We start from the raw sequence: 26,159 nt of genomic DNA, 5'->3' as shown, positions 1-26,159 counted from the left end.
AGAATAACAATGAAAAATGCGCCGAAGTTTCTTCAGTGCGTATAATCAAGGCCATCGAAAATAGATCTAGATGTTTCGGTGGTCTTGGTATAATGCTGGATGGAGCCGCCGTCCATGAAACTCTCGGCCAGCCGTCGTGGCCTGTGTTGTTGCGTTGCCAGAAGCACGATCATGGCTGACTTTGATAACCTTAAATAAAATCAAAACTACTGAGGGGGCTAGAGGGCTGCAATTTGGTATGTTTGATGATTGGAGAGTGGATGATCAACATACCAATTTGCAGCCCTCTAGCCTCCTCAGGAGTTTTCCAAGATTTGAAGGGGGACAGAAAGGGCGCCGAGGGGCAGACAAGCAGCCTCTCAATAGTTCTCTTTTGCAGAAAACTAAAAATGGGTGACACTTTTTCGCTGTCATTACCAGACCCTCGACCTCTGTTCAATCGAGACTTCCTTCTATTCTTATTACAGAAAAGTCACTCAACCTGATCTGTGTTACTATCATGTATTCAGATGGGTTTAGAGTCCATGACTTGAGGATTTGTATCTTCAAAGTTGAAGACGGATAATTCGATCAACGTCTAAGAATGATTATTCTGGTCTACTGCAGCCATCTTTGTGAACTCGATCATGCCACAGCATTCGATATACTTTTGCAAGTGGGATTAAGTCGCAGCTTTAAATTAGGTATGTCTTTAATGAACTGAGCGTCGCTACTATCTTAGAGAGAGAGAGAGAGAGAGAGAGAGAGAGAGAGAGAGAGAGAGAGAGAGAGAGAGAGAGAGAGAGCATTCCATCTACAATTGCTGCTATTAAATGGGACCTTTTTCCATTCCTTACTGCACATACCAAAGACTCCCTTTTCAAAGCCTTTGCTTACTGACTTTCCATTTCCTAACACTAGCTTCCTTATTCCCCCTTCTCGGCTGTACTAAAACGCTCGAAGGAGGGGGATACAGAGAGGAATAGGAAGCCTGTTGGAGGAGGAGGAGGAGGAGGAGGAGTCAAGGCAGCGAGACGGACAGGCTATCATTCCCAACACCATGATTTTTTTTTCCCTTTGACTACTTGGTTATATCTGCAACACACACGGCTCTCGGCCCAGCAGTCTTCAGCCTTCCCTCATCTCTAGGGAGACATAATGCACCAAATTTATAAACAGATTCATTTTTTTTCTTTTTAATGGCTTCCTGTGAGTTTTCGTCTCCGAGAGGTCGATCTTTTATCTCATCCAAAACCCAAGAATTATTATTTCTCCTCTGAATGGATTCTGTTCCAGTAATATTTTACAAATATACTGTATTGCACAGGGCTGAATGACCGATTCAACTCAATAAAGAATAATCTACGAAAAAGTATCAAGATCGACGTTAGCCATATGGCAACATCAGACGTCTCTTTTACGGTTGTGTGTGTGTGTGTATATATATATATATATATATATATATATATATATATATATATATATATATATATATATATATATATATATATATGTGTGTGTGTGTGTGTGTGTGTGTGTGTGTGTGTGTGTATTATATGTATCGCCCATATTGTAACTGTTTTGAAATAATAAAAAAAAAAAAATACCACGCAAAGAAAATTATTTTACTAGATGTCAAACTAGTCTGACTAATAGATTTTACCGGCAAATATCGTTTTACGATGATCTCTGCTTATATAAAAAAAAAATAGACCGATGTCATTAATCGTAACTCGAGCAGAGGCATGCTTTTGGACAGAGGGACTCACGCACAGAATGGGAGAGAGTAAGCCCCCTTCGGCCGAGTCTCCTTCATGTCTGTGAGCGCTAAAGGAGGGGGGAAACTCTCTCTCTCTCTCTCTCTCTCTCTCTCTCTCTCTCTCTCTCTCTCTCTCTGACGCACGCAATCAAACACCAAGAAGTTGTGCAGTCCGGAATGACTCAGTGTCAGAGCGACCATATCCACCCCACCCTTTTTTTTTCTCTCTTTTTTTTTTTCTACAAGGTCAAAACTGAATATCTATATTTAAACATTCTTGAATTAAAAGGAAAACCAATTTCAGAAGGATTGAGAATTCAGAGAGAAATGTCATTCCATTTCTTTAAAATGCGATCAAACTTCTCAAATGTTATATTAAACGACATAAAAATGGACAAACATTCTAGACGAGTCGACATTTTTCATTCCATGCAGAAGATCGAAAAACGTCAAGAGTATCAGTTCCTGTGGACAGTGGAAGGGGTAGAACATATCTGCTAGATTTTGCATTTTTATACATAAATGGATCTCTACGAATTTCATTTCCAATGGCTTTTAAATTCATAAAACTTCCCACGACACTTCAAAACACAGAAGCCACGAAGCAATTCTTTCCATCTCCAAGTGTAATAATGACGGGACTGTTCCCAAGTTGCCTTCAATCGTCTATCTTGCCTTGTAAAATTTAACATTTATTCACAAACTGTTTTCCGTTGACCCCCTCAAGTCACATTTCTTGGAAGCGGGAGAAGGTGAAAACTGTACGGAAAGTGTCCGTTCACAAAGTCCAGTCGAGAAAGGGGCCACCCCGAAAAGCGGACTTCAAACACGAACGCTAACAAGCACTTGCATAGCAAATGCAAACATGCGCCCAAAGTGCTTTACAAAGAGGGTTTCGTAAAACAGAAAAAAAATAGCATTCCACATCTGTACGATCACATCACGTTTTATCACGGTGAGAGCAATTCAGAAAAGATAAACCGATGAAAAAATAACGCTAAAGAACATGAAAGAGAGAGAGAGAGAGAGAGAGAGAGAGAGAGAACGAGAGAGAGATGAGAAGGAGAGGAGAGAGAGAGAATTTCTCTGGTCGAATGCCAAGAATAGCCATCTAAATTGTAGCGAAGACGCGAGTAAGAAAAAAAATAAATAAATGAATATATTATAATTATTATTATATAATTAATATATAATATTAATATTATAATATATATATTTAATATTAATATTTATATATACAATAATATATATAATATATATAATATATATATATATATATATAATATATATATATATACACATACTATATACATCTGTGTTCGTCTGCATACACGTAACGCAGAAATATCCCGCACAATTGGCAGAGACTTCGTACACAAAAAAGGAGGTATAAATAAACTTTACCCTTGTAAAAGAAACGGAACTAACTGTTCCACAGAGGATCGTGTATCTTGAAAGCTCTGGAACCCCTTATGAAGTTAAAGATGACTTTCTCAAATTTCCTAAGGGAGCCATGAAATGGCAAGCGTCCATCTTGGGCGCTTCAATTTGCATCGCTTAGGACCACATGACATGGGAGAAGTGGACCACCGGACATTTTATCTATAACATATCACCACTCTCTCTACATCATGTTACTAATAGGGTTACCTTTGAGAAAGAGAACATTCTCTCTCTCTCTCTCTCTCTCTCTCTCTCTAGTCTGCAGGCAAATACAGCCTAATCATTAAAACAAATTGCATGAAGTCTGTAAGTTTCCGCAACACCACTCAACGCAAGTCCCGTCCACAATAATGAGGTGTACGTATATGGCGGAGTCACTGTAATCACCCGATTGCATATATTCGCCATGCAAGCATACGCGTACACATAATAATAATAATAATAATAATAATAATAATAATAATAATAATAATAATCAAACACTTCCGCATACAATGAAATAACCTGAATGAGCATAAGTATAACAGCAGATTTTCAGCTAATTCAAAACGGCATCCGTGTACCTCACCAGAATAGAACTTATTTTTCATCTTATTTATTTATTCATTTTTTTTATTTTAGTCTAAGCGACTGAAGCACAGAAATACCGACAACTGTTCCCCTCGAAGCCTCTTTGGACCATTTTGCGCTACGAGAGGACACAAAAAAACCTCCAATCTTACCAGTCTGAAGTGAAGAAAGTCCGAGATGGCTATCATAGCATGACGCTTCCCAAGGTCCTTGCGGCACTTACATACATCTACCATTCAAGATGCGGAAGATACGGAAACATCAAAATAATATCTCTCTCTCTCTCTCTCTCTCTCTCTCTCTCTCTCTCTCTCTCTCTCTCATTGGACTGTCGTCGATAGAAACATGAACAGCAAATGAAACTCACTAGAGGATAGGTTGGGGTATTTGATCTTCGTTACAATTTTAGCAGATGTTAATTTTCCTGACTATATTTCTAATGCGTAGATATGCCCAGAAGTGAAGACAAAAAAAAAAATCTATATGAGTTACACTTTTGGCAAACTCTTATTACTGCTGAGAAACTAAATAAGTTTTGCTTTCAATAATGCAATAATATACCTCTCTGTAAATTAAATGACGTGTCCTTTGTCTAATAATAATAATAATAATAATAATAAAATAATAATAATAATAATAATAATAATAATAATAATAATAATAATAATAATAATAATGGCATGGATATGCCAGTGGAAATTGTACCCATCATCACAGGGACACTAGGCACGACCCCAAGATCCCTGAAAAGGAACCTGGAACAACTAGATGCCGAAGTAGCTCCAGGACTCATGCAGAAGTGTGCGATACTAGAGCAACCCTGAATCCTACACTATAAAAACCACCCAGTCGAATACGATGACTGTGACAAAATTTAATAATAATAATACAAAATAAAAATAAATAAATAAGTAAATAAATAAACAATAAATTAATGATAATGGATACAGAAAAATTATAGTAACCAACAGAAATAAACAGAAACATCTCAAACACTAGTGCTTTCTTGCTAATAAAGCACAGCCAACAAACATGGCATCAATGCCCACAGCTGTTTGTCAGTCACTTTACGGTATCAAATTCACCGATCTTGCCATTAATAATAATAATAATAATAATAATAATAATAATAATAAGAAGAAGAAGAAGAAGAAGAAGAAGAAGTTCTCAAATCAACTTAGGCCCTCGTGACCGAAAAAAAAAAAAAAAAAATCTGTATTTGAAATCTTCGCATCTCCTCTTTCGTAACGGCCCCTTCAACAAGACTGACTAGACCGCTGTTCTTTCGGAAGCAGAACAAGAGGTCAATCAGCTGTCAATCACCGAATACGAAGAACTCCACACAGTAAGAATGCTTACACTTTCCAGCAATCAAGAAGAAGCTATTTAAGTCCCAAAAGAAGTCACAGCACGCTTGTAAGTATATTGCGAGTTACAGGAAATAATTATGTATATGAGCCTCTGTGTGTGGTGTGTGTGTGGTGTGTGTGGTGTGTGTGTGTGTGTGTGTGTGTGTGTGTGTGTGTGTGTGTGTGTGTGTGTGCATATATATATATATATATATATATATATATTATATATATAGGGATATATTATACTATATATACTATATATATATATACACCGTTTCTTTTCAGCTCCTGCGTTTTTTTTTTTTTTTTTTTTAGTATTTTGAAAAAATAGTCTCACATACTTAATTGCGGCTTTTAACTCATTATCTCCGGTCATGGCATAGTGATGCGCTATAGATTTATGTATTCCAAAGTACTGATGAATTTTCACTGAATAATCATTCTTTCAGCCTATCTGAAAAGTTACGCACAATCTTTTCACCCTGATTGAATGACTGAATAACGAAAAATGCATGACCAACGGAAAGTTCATGATCGTGTTCGTAACATCACTGTTTATAATCCCGTGTCCTCTGCATTGCTGCGAATAGAACACGACCAGTTCTCAGAGTAATTCCTAGCGGGGATGACATTAGCTACAGGTCTAACTGCATTTACACCATCGGCCAAAGAAAGGGCAAAAAAAGCTAATGGAAGTGCTCAAAGGAAAACATCATACATACATACAAGTGAACGCGTTGAGAAGCTTTAATAGAGAGAGAGAGAGAGAGAGAGAGAGAGAGAGAGAGAGAGAGAGAGAGAGAGCCACATTAACATGAGCATGCGTGCGTCACCGGTAAGCCAACTCCTCCACAACAAAAAGTTTAATGGCAAAGCACAAAGCATAAACAAACTACAAGGCGTCTCTGACTGACACCTTTTTGTCGACATGCAGCAAACTGGAAATGGTTTTCGAGTTCGTATAAGAACTCAAGACGTTTCTCATCAGAATGCTTCAAGTTACATAAGAAGAACCTCCAAAACCAAACGAAGAAGACGCACCATTCCCCGAGAGTTTTTAGAAACTTCTTTTCTCCTCTAACCGTCTTTAATTCTCTGCCAAAATCCGCCTTTCACTCATTCGGACAACTAGCTTCGTTTAATAATTGCATCGGTATCACTAGTTGCAAGAGGCTGATTAGTTGCCGGGGCTGACACGATTCACTCCACTAAATCCCCAATGGAAAGACCTTAGTTCCTGCTCAATAAAAGCAGCGTCTTTCCACACACACACACACACACACGCATATATATAAATATATATATATATATATATATATATATATATATATATATATATATATATATATATATATATATATATATCAAGCGTTAACGATAGATACGAAATAACGAATGAAAGAAAAGGGTCGGATATTAATCATTGTTTACAAGGCGCATAAGACTGGACGAATTTAGTAGGTAAATAAAAAAAGAGAGAGAAATGCCTCAGAGTTGAAATGTGAAAGAAGAGGAAGGTGTAGCAAATACTGGACAGGTGAAAGGACAGATTTGGTGGTGAGGAAGTGACGTCATCAACTGCAGGAAGCAGCACCCGAGTGTTCGCAAGATAAGAGGCGAATGATGCAGCCTATGTGAATGACGTTCGACGTGCGATTGATAAGCCTTTAGATCAGGGTTGGGTTCTTAACAGGGGGTATCCATATCCCTTGGGGGTATGAGAACCACATGCTGGGAGAACCACATGCTGGGGGGTACGAAACTTGATCTCTGGATATTTGTATATATTTGATTTTAATGTGTTAATGTAGGGGAGACCGGAGTTAGTTGCATTCAGGGGTAGGTTGATACAATGTCAATATCTTCATCATATAGAAATAGTTGGCGCCGAGGTTCTTCACACGATTAGGCGTCAGTATCAGCATTATCCTCGTTGAGTGAAAAACACGTTGATCACCCGTCTAGGAAACTACAAGCAAAACCCCGTTTTTGGATACCCTGAGTAAATATTTTTACCTTCGTATTATTTTCATAGATCTTATTGAAACTCGTGTTCACAGAAAATAATGTGACTTTTAAAAATAACTGTCTTTATGCTTCATATGTGATTAGAATTCATTTTTCCATAATTCAAATGAATAGCAAAATTTATGAGAAGGAAAATAATTCGCTCGGGGCTAGTGGTTCTAGTCAATAACAACTTACCCCGAATAATATATAGTTGTATCTGGTCGTCCAAAAGAAAATCCATAGGATACACCTGTAGCTGTGGAAGCCACAAAACTAGGTAATGAAACCAAACCAAATGATGAAAGCCCGTTACAGTCTACTGACGTTCGCATAGGCTACATGATATCTACCTGTGAACCTCCGCAAGACCATCTAACACCCCATTACATCAAGACTTTGAAAATGATTCCAGACCTGTTACAAGCACAAGCAAGGATGGTTTAGATAGGGCTTACATATACAAATCACCTCCTTCTATAAAGCCGGAACAAAGACCTACAGGAGATATCAAACCCTCAGAGGAGTTACGACCTTTTCAAAAGGCTAGCCCTAGGGAGGCACAAAGATGCAGAAAAGGAAGATGAAACCACAGAACCACAACGAGGATTCACAAGGGAAAAGCTCAAGAGTCAAACCAGTATAAGGAATCTGAATAACAAAAGGTTTGTGAAGTCTGGTGGAAATAAAAGCAAAAAGAATATTGAAGATTATTGGTGAAATGGCCAACTACAGCCTCATGGGAGTAATGGGTGCAATGCATCATATGCAAAGTTTAGGACTATGAACGGTGAACAAATGAAATTGCTCATTATGTATATATGTGACCTGTGTACAATGAAGTGTTAACTGATTTCCTTTGGCTTTTAAAGGAAGTGCTTCTTTTTATATTTTGTAACAATATATCCCATGGACTGTAACAACTTGCCCCGCATATGGGGCAAGTTATATACAAAATGTTTTTCTTGTATTTTCTATTATATTACAAGAATTAAAAAAGTATATAACCTTTTCGTTCCACGAGTATGATAACACATATAATAACCTTTTCACAGCATAAATTTGCTTAAGTTTCCTTCATTAGATATAAAATTAGAGGTAAAAATAGTAAAATTGTAGCAACTAGACCCAGTCTCCCCTATACATGGGTACATTTTATGAATAACTTGTGAATAAATAGCTATATAAAACTATAAATGCTTTTGATTTTCTTGTATGTTCTATGTCCAACTATATGTATTAAACTAAGTATATTAAGTAATTATATAGTCAACAAATAGGAGTTAAGTGGACTTCAGCAAAGGGGGCATGGAACCATACTGGGCACTTCACTGGGGGTCTAGATTCATCAAAAGATGAAGAATCCCTGCTTCAGAGTTTACTTATATGAAGAGGCTAATGTCATGGAAGTTTTCTGCACGCCGATTCATCCATTTAAGACGTGAGCGCCTGTTCATAAATAATGTCTGCATCTCGGAAACCATCAGTTATAAATACATACAGTTAAATGTGGAGACGATCGAAGTGGAGTGGCATAATCGAACGACCTTGAATACGATTGAGTGCTATACCACACGCGTCGACTTCCAAAACCACACTTTGAGGCTCTCCTACGAAAGATATTTATAACGAGCAGGAAGGCACTTGTGCACTGTGTGTGCTTCGGGCTTCCTCATCATCTGAAACTGGTGTTAGTACAAATTACACTGCTTATCTAGTTGCCTATTGTTTTCCAATCTCCTCTCTCTCTCTCTCTCTCTCTCTCTCTCTCTCTCTCTCTCTCTCTCTCTCTCATTCTTGGGGTGCTTGCTTTATAAGCCACAGGCCTTTCAAGTCGGATACATTTTGAATAACAACAGCAAAGGTTTCCTTCTACAATTAATGCGTATGATTTGAGTCCTTACTGAATAAGCAGACATCACCAATAAACCATTGCTTCTGTCGCTCCGTTAATATTGCAGCACGAAATGCAAATGAATAGTTTGAGATGCATTAATATAATATGTAAGCTACTTTCCAGGTTACTGATTTGGTACCAATCGTTATGACGACTCTGATATTGGCAGTGCAGGAGAATCATGTTGGAACCTCAATATGATACTAAGATCCTGCGAGTGTATTCCCTTCACCTCCTTTATACAGTCAAATGCGTCCTTGAAGACCTTATAGTAACATTCAGGTACGAAGAAGTTCAAAGCTGAACACTCAAATTTGCATATTCAATCGATCACATCCTAGCTGGAAATTAATTGTATGTAATCCGGTTTCTTCTTATTCTTAAATTTTTTTTATTACTTTTCTCTTCTATTCTCAATAGCATCACTGTCATTACCATATATGATACAGTCTTTTATACTTCTTCAACAACTGTGTGGATATTTCCGATTTATCTTTTGTTATCATGTTATCCCATATATATCTAGCTTATGTGTTACTGTCTCTACTCTGTATATCCCATGTATAAGGCCTTGAGCTGAAATTAAATCTATTATTATTATTATTATTATTATTATTATTATTATATTTTCTCCAGTATCCCGCGAGTAAGTTCCACACTGGAAGCCGCCCTTCACCTTCTCACCTTCCTGGGCCTCTACGCCAGTTCTCGCCCCCCCCCCCCTTCCCCCTCCTCGCCCCTACCCCAATGGAAGGCTTTCTCGTTACCGGCATAATTGGTCCAGAAATAACTCGTCGCAACAGCAATGAAGTCATTCCCTCCACCACCAGCCTTCTCCTTCCCTCCAAATACAACGCTTCGTTGGTTTGGGAAACCACACGAACACAATAGCCTACGGAAATTGCACCCCACGTTTCACTTACTCCTCTTCTTCTTCTTCTTCTTATTATTATTATTATATATCTTTTTTCCACATCAACGATAAGGATATAATAACGCACTAATAAAGCACTACATAATATTAGAAAAAAATCTTGGTAAAATGTAAATTACCGAAGGCTTCGTCAATTCATTTCATATACGATCATTCTATTTAAAACGAACCACCATTCACCTTTCGTCATATACTGGCGGAGAATGTTAACCCATATTCTCGAACTACGGACGGAATCAATCCATCCATGTATCGTACTAACAATAAGGATCCAGTTAATGGAATTAAATTCATTAAAATCGCCCAATACGGTCAGTATTTCGAAGTGCACAGCCCAAACAGAATCAGTCGTATTGCACATATATTAACAGACTGCAAGGGTTCCCGACAGAGAACAATTAACACGATGGCCACTGTCACAACCATGGGTACTTTAACTGTTTATTCTCGGATGAACCTTCCGCCATTAGCCGCATCATACACAACAACAATCAAATTTATATATATATATATATATATATATATATATATATATATATATATATATATATATTATCAAAATGTTCAGGGTGATTATCCAAAAATTAAAAAACGAAAGAAAGAATTATGTTTAAAATAATATAATAATGAAAAAAAAACTACAAAAGGCAAAGAAATCAACACTGACGTTCCAATGACTAAGTCATTCTCAGCCATAAATCGGACGAAATAAAACGGATTTTGGCGAAATCCCATATTTTATATATATGTATAATTTATATATATATATATATATATGTATATATATATATATATATATATATATATATATATATATATATATATATATATATTATATATATTTGTAATTTTCAATTCAAGAGTAATTTTCAACATCATAAAACGTTCATGTTGAGTAACCAATCAGTTGACTGGCATCGGTCTTCGATGTCACTGTTTCCACTGAAATAAAATAATCCGCAGCTCTCGGCACTTGCAATGCAGTTCCATACGATTTCGTCATGTGTTCCTTTCGTTCCTTACTTCAAAGTTCTTTCTTTCCATTACAATAATCACTGCGATGAGATAGGAAGAACAAGACGGCGATACTTTGTATTCGAAAGGCACAATATGCTTCGAAACACTGATCGGAGCACTCCGGCTAACATGAGTGAGCCCGCCCTTCGTGTAAGTGGTTAATGGATGAAAAAAAATAATAATGTAGATCTAAATGTGAACTGTAGATCTGCAATTAGTTGAGAAACTACAAGATAAAAAAAGGGGGAGGAGAAGGTTGAATTAAACGAAAATAATAAGTGGATGGAATCAAATAAAAGCACAAACCTAAAAGAAAAAAAATTAACACGCGAGAAATCCGTAAATTATGAGAGAAATAACTCACTGCACACGAATGTATAATGTGTGTGTGTGTGTGTGTGTATATATATATATATATATATATATATATATATATATATATATATATATATATATATATATATATATATATATATATATATATATACACACACACACACACACAATTACTTCGATCCGAAGCCCCGTAGGAACCCACCACTACACTGCAGGGCGAAAGAATACAGTTTGACGTCATCAGCTGAGATATATAGTTAATTCGTGACTTCCCACTTCTAATTTAGACTCCTGGGGAACCTACAGGGGAAGGGGGGACATAAGCAGGTGGAGAGGGGGAAAGGAAGCAAGTAATAGGGAAACTACGAAATAAAGAAGTTAGAGCCTGCGGTAAAATGAATAACTACAGGGTTTTGGTAAATTAGAGAAACCAAGCTGGAACACAGCATAAAAATGTAAACAAATACAATATATATATAAATTATATATGTAGAGAGAGAGAGAGAGAGAGAGAGAGAGAGAGAGAGAGAGAGAGAGAGAGAGAGAATGGGTGTTGCAGGCAAACTACGATTCACTCGGAGCATGGTACCAAAAAAGGCGTGTTCAGAGGAGAGATTGAACGAAAGTGAAGAGACAAGAGACGTCCTACGAAGGAAGAAAGCGGAAGCTCCTTCACACGCGGCCGTGGTAGGGGAAAGGGAGGGGTAATATAATAATAATAATAATAATTATAATAATAATAATAATGAATAACGAGCTCAAACTCAAAGTGAAACACGAATTAAAAATCTGTGTATGTAAAAGTGTCAAAGGAGTGTGTGTGTTCGCACGACCAACGACGGCCAACCCAATCCAACCAACCCTTAAGGGGGCGACCGGTTAGCTGTAGCTCCAGCGTTCTTTCCACACGGGAGGACAACCGCACACTGACTACTACTACTGACCAGTCACTGACTTCCCTTTCCTTCCTTCCTTCCCCTTCCCCTCCTCCTTTCCTCCTCCCCACCGCAAACACCACCACCATCAAAAAGACTATCATGCAACACCTTCTTCTTCACCACCAGCAACACAGCCCACTTGCAAAGTACCATGACTTTTTCGACGGCGCGACAGTCCGTATGAGGGTATGTTGAGCCGATTTCCCGTTCATTTCCCTTACGATGATCTTTCGAGCGAGGAGAAGGTAATGCACAAACAAATATCTATCTATATTGCGCAGGCCTTCCTTTTACGCCAAGTTACCAAGGGTGTGGGTAAACAGACGGTGTTCTCCACTTTTTCCTCTCCAACATTCCATTGTGACAGCAGCGATGAAAATCCCGTGACAACATTGTTTATACGCTGAGACTGGAGGTCTATTTGACAGGAAACAGTAACAATAAGAAACAACTTATTGATTATAACTTGCCTGAAGTGAAATAACCCCCTCCCTCAAGACTTGACCCCCCCCCTCTACAACATCCCCCACTTCTGTCTCGTCCTTACCCTTTAGCCTCTAAAGTCTCTTAGGTTTTTTTCTCTCTCCCTTCCATCTCCTTCAAGTTCAACCCACCCGACCCTTCGGATCAGCTGACTGCAGCAGCGGCTTCTTCCTCCTCCTTCTCCTCCTTTACTCTCCACGAGAGCCCTACTACCTAGAATAACGCCGTCTAAAATTACAGCTGGGGTAATGATGCACCCATGGAGGGCATAACAAGAAACAACCATTTTACAGGTCAGGGTCTCTAAGGTCTTCTCTCGGAATACAGGAAACGGCCGATGGGGATAATTACGGCTGAAAGATTGTTGTTGCCGATCTGGCTGCTAGAATTAGCGTGGCAGGGTTGGTTACCAAGGCAACGGTGTCAACAAATTCAGCCATTGGGGGAGATTCGTCTCATCCCCACGTAGTGCGCACGCGCACTCATGACTTGGCTTGTTCCTTACATAGACGGACTTCCCTGCGTGACCCTAGATATACTTACATAACCGAGTTCTCAAGACATTATAAAAACATTCCAAGCCAGACACGAACGTTGCATCTGCAACAACAGAAACACCTTTTCAGCTGTTCACCGAACGATGAACATGCACGCAAACCCGAGAAACTAAACTTCAGGACAATTGCCTTTAAGGGTCACTTCTGTTGCTGCCACAAAATTTGTCGCTAATCGGCTGCCATGGTTTGATGATGTTAGTCATTTCAGACTAACATCAAAATTAGGGCCACTCAGCCTTCTTCGATTTGCGTTTCAATCATTTTTGCGACAATTCAGACTCCGTGAAGTCAAGAATATACTCAGGAATAATCACAGCATAGCTGGGTGTCGGGTGTCCCAGAAATCCAAATATTTGCAAGTTCTCTTGGAGGTGCAAAAGTTACAAAAATAAAGACGAAGTAGAGGTATAACTTGACACAGGAGAGGAAAAACGAGCAACACCAGTTAAAAATAAATGTCAGCCAAGACGTCCACCTTGGTACCTAAATCCTTATCGTTTGACATCACTACTTAGGCTAAGAGTGGTGCAGAAATGTGTAGCTACGCGGCACAACACCTATATACAGGAGGACCTCCCTAAAAGTCAGGACTAAAGGGGGTTGAGGTGAAAACGAATGTAATATATACTGGTATGCTCTTACACTTGATGCTAAGTGTTGGTACTCCAATCGGTAAAGACGGGAAATTTCATATTTTCTTTCCCTATTTTCTTCACTCTCTCCGCATCCTAGCACTCGAGAACTTGAGTCGCAGCATACGGTAAGCGACCAAAGTCAAAGTATATCACCCTCTTCCAACGAAATGAAATGCTGAAGTGCAATACAGCAGGAGGCAGCGTTATATAGTGTGTCTGGGAGCAAGAGAGAGACGAACATAACATTGTGAGGTAGCTCTAAAAGTAAATAATAATAATAATAACCCTACACTGAGTAAAAATAAAGGGAAACAGTTCCAACAATGGGAAAGGAAAGTGAGGGAAACCAGCGGCCTTTGTGCAGCTTTTGTCTATCACCAGGGCTAGATAAGGACCAGATCTATCAGAAGAAAAACACCAGAAGAGGGGGAGGCCTTTGGCACAACAAACATCTTCGCTTTTTCTCTGGGACCTTTTTCCGTTCGCTTTCATGAGACTGGATCAAACACCAACTCCCAAGGATCAGGGACGCGACAATGGCACCAAACTCTTTTTTTAAAAACAGGAATAGTAATGGATCGGGAAAAGGGAATAATATAATGTGTCCCGAGAGTACTCCTTTGTGGCAGCTGCCCAATTTTTAAGCGAAAGTATATCAAAGGACAAAGAGGAAAATGGCACAAAAATAACGAAACAACATATGACAATGAAAATGTGGAAAGAGAAAAAATAAAAAAGGAAACTGAAATTAGAAGCAACAGAAAAAGAAAACTAAAAAAACTAAAAAGGAAAATAAAATTATAACCAACAGAAATGGAAAAATTACAAAACCAAAAATTAAACTAAAATCAGAACCAACAGAAAAACAAAAACATAAAAAAATGAAATAAAAAAGTATGAAAAACGCAAAAGTAGGAATCAATGAGCAAAACGCACATAGGCATAACCTGAAAAGGCAAAAGACGAAGAGGAAGACTGAGAGAAAAATGGTGGCGAGGATAAAGCCGGAAGAGCAAAATGCAAAGTCAAGAGGAGGGAATTAAGAGAGTTGCAATTTGAAAGACACGAGAAAAAGTAGAACAACTCTGAACGCAAGAGGAGGAAGATGGCGGGAGGATGAGACGACCTTATGAGAAAATTGATAATGAGAAATCGATTCTCCTTCTCCTTTGACGCAGGAGGATGTGACCCCCTCGGCTTGACTGTACATATTGTAGGATTCTCGAAGGAACCTCTCAAGGACTTCGGACAACATGCGCGCGCAGCTCAAACTAGGATTCACTGTTGATGTCTTGTCATATAAAGCTTTTCATTTCGAACAATATGGCTGATTTAACATGTCCACGAAGAGGTTTTAGCGATCATGTCATGTCGAGAGAGGAACTCAAACGGAGAGTCCATATTGTAAAAAACGATTCGCTAAATAGGTTTAAGTATATTTATCGTCCCCTCATATTTTTTTTTAACAGCAGTTGCATCTTTTAATAATTTTGGTGTATGTATGTATGTATGTATGTATGTATGTATGTATGTATGTATGTATGTATGTATGTATGTATGTATGTATGCATGTATGTATATGTATATTATATATATATATATATATATATATATATATATATATATATATATATAAATAATATATGCAGCATTTTAACATTTTCAAATACAACAGCTATTTCTAACTAAAACCAACAACTCATTCCTACCTTCGCTAGCTATCCCTTCTTTCTTTCAAAAAGTCCACAGTTCAACTTCTTCAAAGACATAACCATGACCTTATTCAGCTTGCAGCTATGTTGCAAACAGCAGAATCCAGATATAATGTGACAAATGGCTAGTGAAGACCGGCATCATGGCTATAATATTGAGATTGTGGAAGATCTCGTGTGGTCGGTGGTCAAGGATCACATGGAGATCCGTCAGCCATCAGAGGGCGGAAGTACTTTAACAGTAGATTTAAAACAAATTGCAGCATACGACCTTCACTTTTTCTTTGGCCTAAATTCTATATTCTATCCACCTATCTTCACCATTCATGAAACCCCAAGATGAAAAATGGTGACGGTCAGTCACCCCTCAAGGTGCACAGCGGCCACATTGGATGATACTGACAGGGTCGAACTTCACAAACACGAAGTGGACAACTCAATCAATGAAGTGGAGGTTTTATTTGGTAAATCAATAACGAAAGCATAATTCTACAAAATGAAAATTCAGTAAAACGAAATTGGTCAATTCTATTAGACAATCCACGCAATAAGGCTAATTCATCCATTAAAATTATTTTGGCGCACAGAAACTGACAGGTTGTGTTACTCTGCGAATTCTCCGCTGAACACAAAGATCACTCAAATCCTAACAGCGGAGTAGAAACTAAAGAGACTGTGGCCTTCCAACACAATCAAAAATAGCATGAAGAGAGTGTTACCTTTACCATTTATCAAACCAACCCTTCACCATTTCCATGTCGAAATTGTCGAAACTTTTGCTATGCTTTTCTGGCCCATTACTTTGATACAGTAAGATTAACCTATTGACATTAGCCACATATACAGGCAATTTATATACATACGTATGTATGTACGTACATACATACATACAAACATATATATATATTATAAAGAGAGAGAGAGAGAAGAGGGGAGAGAAGAGAGAGAGAGACGAGAGAGAGAGAGAGAGAGAGAAGAGAGAGAGAGAAGAGAGATTTTAAGATCTGAGAGAGGATAGAAAAAAAAAAGTGCGGACGGACAGATAAAGCCGAACAGTAGTTTTCTTTTACCGAAAACTGAAAAGCACAAACAGAGAGACATTTTGATTTACGCAACGAACCTGAATAATGTCGATTACCTTCCAGAAAGGTGACATTGCTAAGTATAGAAAAAAAAAAATCTCACGCTTCTTCGCAACCAAGAAAACTAAGAAGTGAACCAAGAAACAGCTCAAATAGCCCTACCCAGAATACACACCTCGCTAGCGTCTTATCCAGTCCTGGGCGATTTCTGCAACGGAAGGGGAGAGGAGAGAGAGAGAGAGAGAGAGAGAGAGAGAGAGAGAGAGAGAGAGAGAGAGAGAGGTTTGCTCGGAGGGAGGTTAATATTAAAGAAACTTTTACGGTTAGCGTAACTTACGACCAAAACTCAGACAGCCCCGCAAATGGAAAACGCCACCATACCCACCTCTCTCTCTCCTCTCTCTCTCTCTCTCTCTCTCTCTCTCTCTCTCTCTCATACACACACACACACACACACAAACACACAGCTGTTACCAGCTGCACTACGTTTGACGTAAGAAGAACCGACATCGATTGTGTCAGAGGCATGAATGCCACCACCCAACGCACACACACACACACAAGCGCGCATGTGCAGATCCACCTAAAAAACGTGCTATGAAACGTCATGACTGATATAAAAAAAAATTGTTATATGCGGCATAATAAATGTTTTCCGTGTTTCTCTCTGCCGCAATATACAGCAACGTCTCCCAACATGCAATGTCCTATATTTATGCATAGGCAACTACATAGTATCATTTGCGGCAGAAAAGAATTAAACTGCGATTCCATAAATTCGAAAACGTAGTAAATACGAGGAGCTTCCAAAAATGAAATACTATTTTGCGTTCTCGAAGAGCTTATTTATGCCTATCTAACAAAGGTGTTTTAACGGTAAACTTTTAGTGCTGATCTCGGTGATCATAGAAAAAAAGGCAAAGAAATCTAACGAAAAAAGTGGAATGCTAGGAACGGGAAGCAACACCAGTTGTAGTCCGAGTTTAAGAAGTCCTGGTTTCAGCAGCGTAGGGGAAAAATTCCTATTGATATTCTTAATAGTAGAGCAGTTGTCATAGCAATAAATAATAATAATAATAATAATAATAATAATAATAATAATAATAATAATAATAATAATAATAATGGAGAAAAGATAATCCACATTTATGTATATGTACATACATTTAAAGGTAAAACTGTACAGATTCCTGCAGTTATCTAGAAGTCACTGTTCGTCACTAGGACTCGACATCCTACATCTTAACGCATCATCTCGAAATTTCAAATCCCCTTTTCCTTATCTGCTGCACGCTGCACTGACCCTTGACCTATTCTCAATTATTTTAATGAGTAACTCTGACAGCACGAAAAAGCTGCTTATATGAAAAACATCAACATACGACAGCTTACATGCCAGCACCCACACAAGTGTATATATGTATGTATGTATGTATGTATGCATGCGTGTCACGTACGGATGTATGAAGTAGAAAATGCCCATAAAACCACTATTCGCACAACAAAGATATATATATTTCGAACAGCAAACTCTCAGGTGACGACTGAAAATCATATTTGAAGCCGTCTTCGAGGCAAAGTAAGTTTTAAGCTTCATTATTAGGCCGTCATCGAGGGAATGTACTTTAACTTACGACACAGTAGTGAAGGTCTTATTCGTGTGCGCACGAAGATTGCTATCAGAAAAGTCCCCCCTACCATAGAGCCACTAAGGCGGCCCAATATTCTATGACTAAAACTTAGCAGAGAGCACTCACAGAAAACGGTAACCTTTTCACCATTGACTATAGTCTAGCTGCCACGTTCCTTTTGTAATGTCATTTTCTGATAACGGCAGCATCTAAATTCTAAAATACATATTTCATTACCAATGGCAATACAGAATTTCTAAATTGTACCAAGATATAACGAACACTTGACAATGTATTATTCAAGTAACAGAGCTCCATCATTCACTTTATAACCTCATACAATTTCTCTTTTCATAACGATAAATTTTAAAGAATAGTAAAGTATTCACAAATAGTAAATAATTCACAAATACATCTTAGGTCACATGCATATGTACCCATCAAGACTACAAAATTCACGAGATGTCTTCAAAGAAAGGATGGTCCCATTGCCAGCAACTCCTTCTCCGCCACGACTATTTGCACGCTAGCTATACTGGTATTAATATATAATATATAATATATTATATATATATATAGCTAATATATATAGATATAATATATATATATATATATATATATTATATATATTAAAGTGTTTTAGTGAGCTGACATTTGCACTGACCTTAATTCTGATTAATCTCATAAGGCGGAATTATTTTGACGCTCATCAATCCTATAACTCTTTTAACTACCTAACGTTAATAATATGAAAGAAATCTAAGTTCCCTTACAATAATCTACCCCATTTGTATTTTGTAACGCCAAGGATGAATTTCATATTTCACTATAATCTTAAGATTTTCACCTGCGAGGGAATAACGCCCATTTTCTGCAACAATTCTAAAACGTAACCAGAGAACGTCAGGGCATTTTCTTTCTTTTTTTCTTCATGACGTACAGAAGAAAATCCAGCCAGACATGAAAGCCCCAAGTTCCATAAGGCAAGATACACATTTATTGCCTTTTTGAAGAGGTGAAAATTCCACCGTTCAGTAAATACAGATTAAGGATAGATTATTCATTCAAGAATGGGCCAATCAAACCTGTTGACCCTTGGAGAGGCCTCTTCAACACAGCAGGTGTGAGACCGAGTGTTGGCTACACTACACCTGCTGTCCTCAAGCTGACGGAAACAACACAATTACAATCAGCGACCAGACGAAGGAACTGAGGTAAAACGAGTCAGAAGTAGATGGGAGACCACTTGTAAGGGGACTGTGACACCGTTCGTGATGGGTTTATCCTACTTTTTCTGTACTGTTGATACGGTGAGTGAGGAGGACGATATCATGCGGGCAGAATCAGCCATTATTATCGAGAGGTTCTTCCCTCGTATACTCTGGCAAGTCAAACGGTTTCCCACATTATTTGCTTTATCTTCGGGGAGACAACTGACTACCGTGTATGCAGTTGGTTATAAAACTGAGAGAGAGAGAGAGAGAGAGAGAGAGAGAGAGAGAGAGAGAGAGAGAGAGAGAGAGAGAGACCCTCTTTACCTCATGACATGTGACAAGAAAAGCTACAAGTCACACGTTATAGTGTATTCTCTCTCTCTCTCTCTCTCTCTCTCTCTCTCTCTCTCTCTCTCTCTCTCTCTCTCTCTCTCAAAGTTCAAGGAAGGCAAAGGCGGGACATACGTCATCATCAGCAGTTATCTAACCACTGAAATGAGCGAATGTGCCGAGTCGAGAATAGCAGCGAGATGGTGTTCCAAAGCCGGGAATTGTGTCGAAACGCTTTTTTATGTCTACGTTGCCTTCCCACTAACGCTTAGAATGAACTAACAATAGACAACAGAAAGAAAACTCCTTATATTTCAATATTTCTAGATGGATTAGCGATTCATGATATTAGCAACCGTTGCTATTTGTTTATTTGGTCATTTTATATTTCCTTTTTAATGAGTGGTGCCTCTTCTTTCTGTATTTCCCATTACCTCCTCTTACTACTTCCTAATGCACCCCTTAATAGTTTTCGGAAGCTTTTATTACGAGTCAATTGTGGATTTGTTCCATATGGAAATGCTTCATCTTCTGAATAATAATAATAATAATAATAATAATAATAATAATAATAATAATAATAATAATAACATATTCTTTGGAAGCTTGAATTTCAAGTCAGTGGCCCCTCTGGTGGGCTTGTTGCATATGAATAGGTTTTATTTTATGAATAATAATAATAATAATAATAATAATAATAATAATAATAATAATAATAATAATAATAATAATAATAATAATAATAATATGTCTAGAACTCTAAAGCTACTATAAATCAAACAACAAAGCTGCAGGAGATCATCATAATAAAAATGTTACTTTGATATAAGATGAAAAAAGTCAGAGAAAAACTAAAAATCAACACCTCATTTGGCCACTACTAGGAGAATAAAGAGACCAATGAAAATAAATAAAAAGTCGGACCTCAACATAGTTTCATAGCTATTACAGTTTTTACGGTTAATTGTATCTCCGATTTATTACTATTTGTCTTTATACCCCAGTCACATAAACACATTATTATTATTATTATTTGGAAAAACTATCTTTCACTAGAATTTATACAATGTTCTAAAGGGTACACATAGTAAAAATGTCAAAAGTTCGTGTATAATATATATATATATATATATATATATATATATATATATATATATATATATATATATGAAGTTATACACGAACTTTTAACATTTGTATTATTGTGGACCCCTTAGAACATTATTATTATTATTAATATATTATATTATTTATTATTTTTTTTTTTTTTTGCTCTATCACAGTCCTCCAATTCGACTGGGTGGTATTTATAGTGTGGGGTTCCGGGTTGCATCCTGCCTCCTTAGGAGTCTATCACTTTTCTTACTGTGTGTGCCGTTTCTAGGATCACACTCTTCTGCATGAGTCCTGGAGCTACTTCAGCCTCTACTTTTTCTAGATTCCTTTTCAGGGATCTTGGGATCGTGCCTAGTGCTCCTATGATTATGGGTACGATTTCCACTGGCATATCCCATATCCTTCTTATTTCTATTTTCAGATCTTGATACTTATCCATCCCTCTCTTTCTCTTCAACTCTGGTGTCCCATGGTATTGCGACATCAATGAGTGATACTTCTTCTTGACTTTGTCAATCAACGTCACGTCCTGGTCTGTTTGCACGTATCACCCTATCCGTTCTGATACCATAGTCCCAGAGGATCTTTGCCTGATCGTTTTCTATCACTCCCTCAGGTTGGTGCTCGTACCACTTATTACTGCAAGGTAGCTGATGTTTCTTGCACAGGCTCCAGTGGAGGGCTTTTGCCACTGAATCATGCCTCTTTTTGTACTGGTTCTGTGCAAGTGCCGGGCATTCGCTTGCTATGTGGTTTATGGTTTCATTTTTCGTATTGCACTTCCTACATATGGGAGATATGTTATTTCCGTCTATCGTTCTTTGAATATATCTGGTTCTTAGGGCCTGATCTTGTGCCGCTGTTATCATTCCTTCAGTTTCCTTCTTTAGCTCTCCCCTCTGTAGCCATTGCCATGTGTCATCGCTGGCTAGTTCTTTAGTCTGTCTCATGTATTGTCTGTGCATTGGTTTGTTGTGCCAGTCCTCTGTTCTGTCTGTCATTCTCCTGTCTCTGTATATTTCTGGGTCTTCGTCTACTTTTATTAGTCCTTCTTCCCATGCACTCTTTAGCCACTCATCTTCACTGGTTTTCAGATATTGCCCCAGTGCTCTGTTCTCAATGTTGACGCAGTCCTCTATACTTAGTAGTCCTCTCCCTCCTTCCTTTCGTGTTATGTATAGTCTGTCCGTATTTGCTCTTGGGTGTAGTGCTTAGTGTATTGTCATATGTTTCCTGGTTTTCTGATCTATGCTGCGGAGTTCTGCCTTCGTCCATTCCACTATTCCTGCGCTGTATCTGATTACTGGCACTGCCCATGTGTTTATGGATTTTATCATATTTCCTCCATTGAGTTTTGACTTGAGTATCGCCTTGAGTCTCTGCATGTATTCTTTCCTGATTGTGTCCTTCATCTCTTGGTGTTTTATATCCCCTCCTTCCATTATTCCCAGGTATTTGTATCCTGTCTCATCTATGTGTTTGATGTTGCTCCCATCTGGTAGCTTTATCCCTTCAGTTCTCGTTACTTTGCCTTTTTGTATGTTGACTAAGGCGCATTTTTCTATTCCAAACTCCATCCTGATGTCCCCAGATACAATCCTTACAGTCTGGATTAGGGTATCTATTTCCTTGATGCTCTTACCATACAGCTTGATGTCGTCCATGAACATCAGATGGTTGATTCTGTTGCCTCTTTTCTTGAGTTGGTACCCGGCATCCATCTTCTGTAGTACTTTTGTCATGGGAATCATGGCTACTACGAAGAGTAGTGGGGACAGTGAGTCGCCCTGGAAGATCCCTCTCCTGATATTAACCTCTGCTAGTCTATATTCCAGAGCTTGTAAGTATTGTATTCCAGCTGCGCATTGTATTTTTGAGGAAGCTGATGGTATTTTCCTCTGCCCCATATATTTTCAGGCATTCTATCAGCCATGTGTGGTATCATGTCGAAGGCTTTCTTATAGTCTATCCATGCCATACTTATTGGTTTTCCTTTCTCCTACTGTTCTTCATTACCATTTTGTCTATAGGAGCTGGTCCTTTGTGCCCCTACACTTCCTTCTGCAGCCTTTCTGTTGGTTGGGATGGTGTTTGTCTCCTCTAGGTAGTTGTATAGCCTTTCACTGATGATACCTGTTAGTAACTTCCACATTATTTTGGTAGGCAGGTGATAGGCCTGTAGTTACTGGCTATATTTTCCCTTACTCTTGTCTTTTTGTACTAAGGATGTTCTTCCTGTGGTCATCCATTTGGGTGCTTGGTGATTTGTGATACAATGTTGGAGTTGTTCTGCTATTCGTGGGTGTAGGGCCTTGAAGTTTTTTTGAGCCAGTATCCATGGGACTTCATCGGGGAACCTGGGGCTTTCAGTTTGGGCATTTTCTTTAGTTGGTGTCTGACTGTTCTGTCTGTGTGATCTGTGAATCTTTGTTTTATTCTCCCTGTTTCTTCTTCCTTGACTTCCTGGAGCCATGTTGCATGTTTGTTGTGTGATACCGGGTTGCTCCATATGTTTTCCCAGAGTCTCTTACTTGGTTCGGCTTCAGGAATTTCTGGGTGGTTGTCTTCCCCTCTTAGTTGGCTGTATAGTCTTTTTCTGGTTGGTTCCGAATAGTTTGTTCTGTTTGGATCCCTTATTCCTGTTCATGTACCGTGGATCTTATGTGCTTTGGCCTTAAGCCTCTGTTTTACATCTTCTATTGTGTTGTTTAGTCCCCTCTCGTGTACTTTGTATTTCTCGTTCAGTTCCTCCCTTGTTTCTTGCTTCTTTAGCCTTTTTTCTGCCATCTCTTTCAGTTTACCTCAAGTCAGATCTCATCACCATGATTTGCTTTTCCAGGCGCCTTTTTCCAAGGAGGTTGCTGTTTTGGTTTCTGTTGGGTTGGTTGTGTTGGTGGCGTTGGTGTTCGTGTCCCCATCAGTTCTGCTACTAATCTTTTGCTCCTGCATATACCAAGTTATTTGTTTCTGTGATACTGGTGGTGTGTATTATGCCCATTATTTCATTGACCTCACTTGTTTCTCCTTAATTTCTTGGTGTTGTAGGCTTTCATGGAGGGGATCTTTGTTCTCATCTGTATCTGGCTCCATCCATTGTCTAATCTTTTCTACCCATTCGTCCTCTCTGTTACTTCGTCGGTGTTTTCTTCGTGTGTCGTTGTTTGATACCTCATCCTCCCTGTCGTCTTCTGTGGCATCGTCTCTCAGTTCGTCTTCGTGTAATTCGTTGTCGTGTGACATTTCCCTTTCCAGTTCTCTCTTTCTGTTGGGGAGAGCCAGTTCTTTTTCTTTATGTTTCTTACTTGGTCTGCAGCCTCTGCTCTGTTTGGGGGGTGTTATTCCTCTCATTCCAGATGTTGACCAATCTTCTTCTATATCCTATCTCCGTCGGGTTGCTTCTGATATAGCATCTCCATATTTCCTTATTTTCTTCTCTTGTCCATTTTTTCCTTTTTGCTTCTGTAGCTCCAATCTCAGGCTGTTGATGACTGTCGTTGTGGTGATCAGTTGCTGGATGACGACCTCCAAGTACCTGACCGTCTTCCCCTTCAATTGGGTTGAATACCTGGTTGCCGGACGAAGCTCCTCTGTTGCCAGAGGTTCCATTTACGTCGTTGTCGTTTATTCCTTCATTTCTTTCCATCATTGCTGAGTTTTGCTATTTAACCCATAGCTGGACCCTACCCATCAGGGATAGGTACTCATTTACAGCTGAGTAGACTGAGGAAATTATGGTAAAGATCCTTTCCTTTCCCAAGGAATCAACGCCGAGGAGAGCGGTCACCCATCCAACGACTGACCAGCCCCAATGTTGCTTAACTTGACTTAAGTCCATTGACGACCTAACCCACTCCTCCACGGCGCCACGTTATTATTATTATTATTATTATTATTGTTGTTGTTGTTGTTGTTGTTGTTGTTGTTGTTGTTGTTGTTGTTGTTGTTGTTCAGAAAATGAACCCAAATCATATGGAAGAAGCCTACCAAAGGGACCAACGACTTAAAATTCAAACTGCCAAAGAGGATGGAGTTCATTCGAAAGAAGTAACAGAAGGTATTGATGGGAAATACTGAAAGAAGAGATCAGTTATCTGAAAACCAGATCATAAATAAATAAAAATGGAAGCGAAATATTAAAATGAAAGTTGAACCGTATTACTTCGCTTGAATTTCGAATTGGACGACATTCCTGTAGGAGGTCGTTCCACAGTCCAGCGGTGCGAGAGACAAAGGACCTCTGGAACTGAGAAGTTCGACAGCGAGGAGGCTAAACATTGACTGCGTATTGGGCATCTTGCTGTTCAGTGAATCCGGTTGCTCTCGGCAGGAAAAAGAGATCAGCGATCAATTGTGACATTGAAAAAACTGAAAAAGTGACACATAAGAGACCATCCGACGATGTCCGAGTCATCACTGCTAATATGAGGAAACTCATTTGTTTGTAAATGTAATACAAACGAATCACTTCAGGAGTGAAGGCCGACTCCAAGATTGCAGGGACACGCCTCTTTCACGGGAGCTGGTATCACCATCAACAAGGATCAGAGGTCATCATATCGTTGAAGCTACAAAGTACTTCAGGAAACTTCGCCTTAGCAGCCCAAGGTAAAGAAAAATCTAACACACACGTAGTGCTAACAAAAATCCAATGGACAAATGCCAAAACAAGAAAACTGGAGAATAAAAAAAAGAACCCTCAACAATGTATAATTTAGAACCGTGCCGTGAACGGTCTCCCACAAAAGGACTCCTTGCCTATCTCAAAGTTTGCGTAACCTTTTGACACAATCACAGCTACATCTCGGGTATGCGAGGGCCAAGAGCCTCCCCCATTAATTTCGTCAATCCACTGGCACCGAACAGCATCACCCTTGATACCTTTGGACTCAACCAGTGAATTACAGTCGGTCCTGCCAAGTTGCATAACACAAGACTTCAACCGCGGCCCTTCTTCAAAAAACTCTTCGATTTTCATCGTTTGCAAAACAGACAAGTAAAAAAATGCGCCAAAGTTTCTTCGGAGCAATCGAAGCTTTCGGTACAGCCCAGGCCATCGAAAATATATGCATCTCTCGGTGACCCCGTTATAATGCTGTATGAGCCAGGGCCAACGATTCTTGAACCACGCCATGGTAGTGAGCTATAGTAGGTATATCGTTGCCAGAAG

At 38.8% G+C, this 26,159-nt stretch overlaps 1 protein-coding gene across 5 annotated transcripts in view; it reads right to left on the bottom strand.

Annotated features, from left to right (window-relative positions):
* LOC135219313 (MOB kinase activator-like 2) overlaps positions 1-26,159 on the bottom strand; it is a 376,693-nt gene that overhangs the window by 61,907 nt on the left and 288,627 nt on the right. Inside the window, exon 1 of one of the 5 annotated variants that reach the window (XM_064255973.1) lies at positions 12,156-12,226. The exons of the other annotated variants lie outside the window; for them this stretch is intronic. The gene's annotated coding sequence lies outside the window, so the exon portion shown is untranslated. Of the gene's footprint in view, positions 1-12,155; positions 12,227-26,159 lie in introns of those variants that run through there. 5 annotated transcript variants of the gene reach the window in all.

Source organism: Macrobrachium nipponense, chromosome 1, assembly GCF_015104395.2.
Source record: "Macrobrachium nipponense isolate FS-2020 chromosome 1, ASM1510439v2, whole genome shotgun sequence".
NCBI classification, from domain to species: Eukaryota; Metazoa; Arthropoda; class Malacostraca; order Decapoda; family Palaemonidae; genus Macrobrachium; species Macrobrachium nipponense.
The sequence above is the reverse complement of the archived record's forward strand: the minus strand, read 5'-3'. Positions and strand labels throughout refer to the sequence as shown.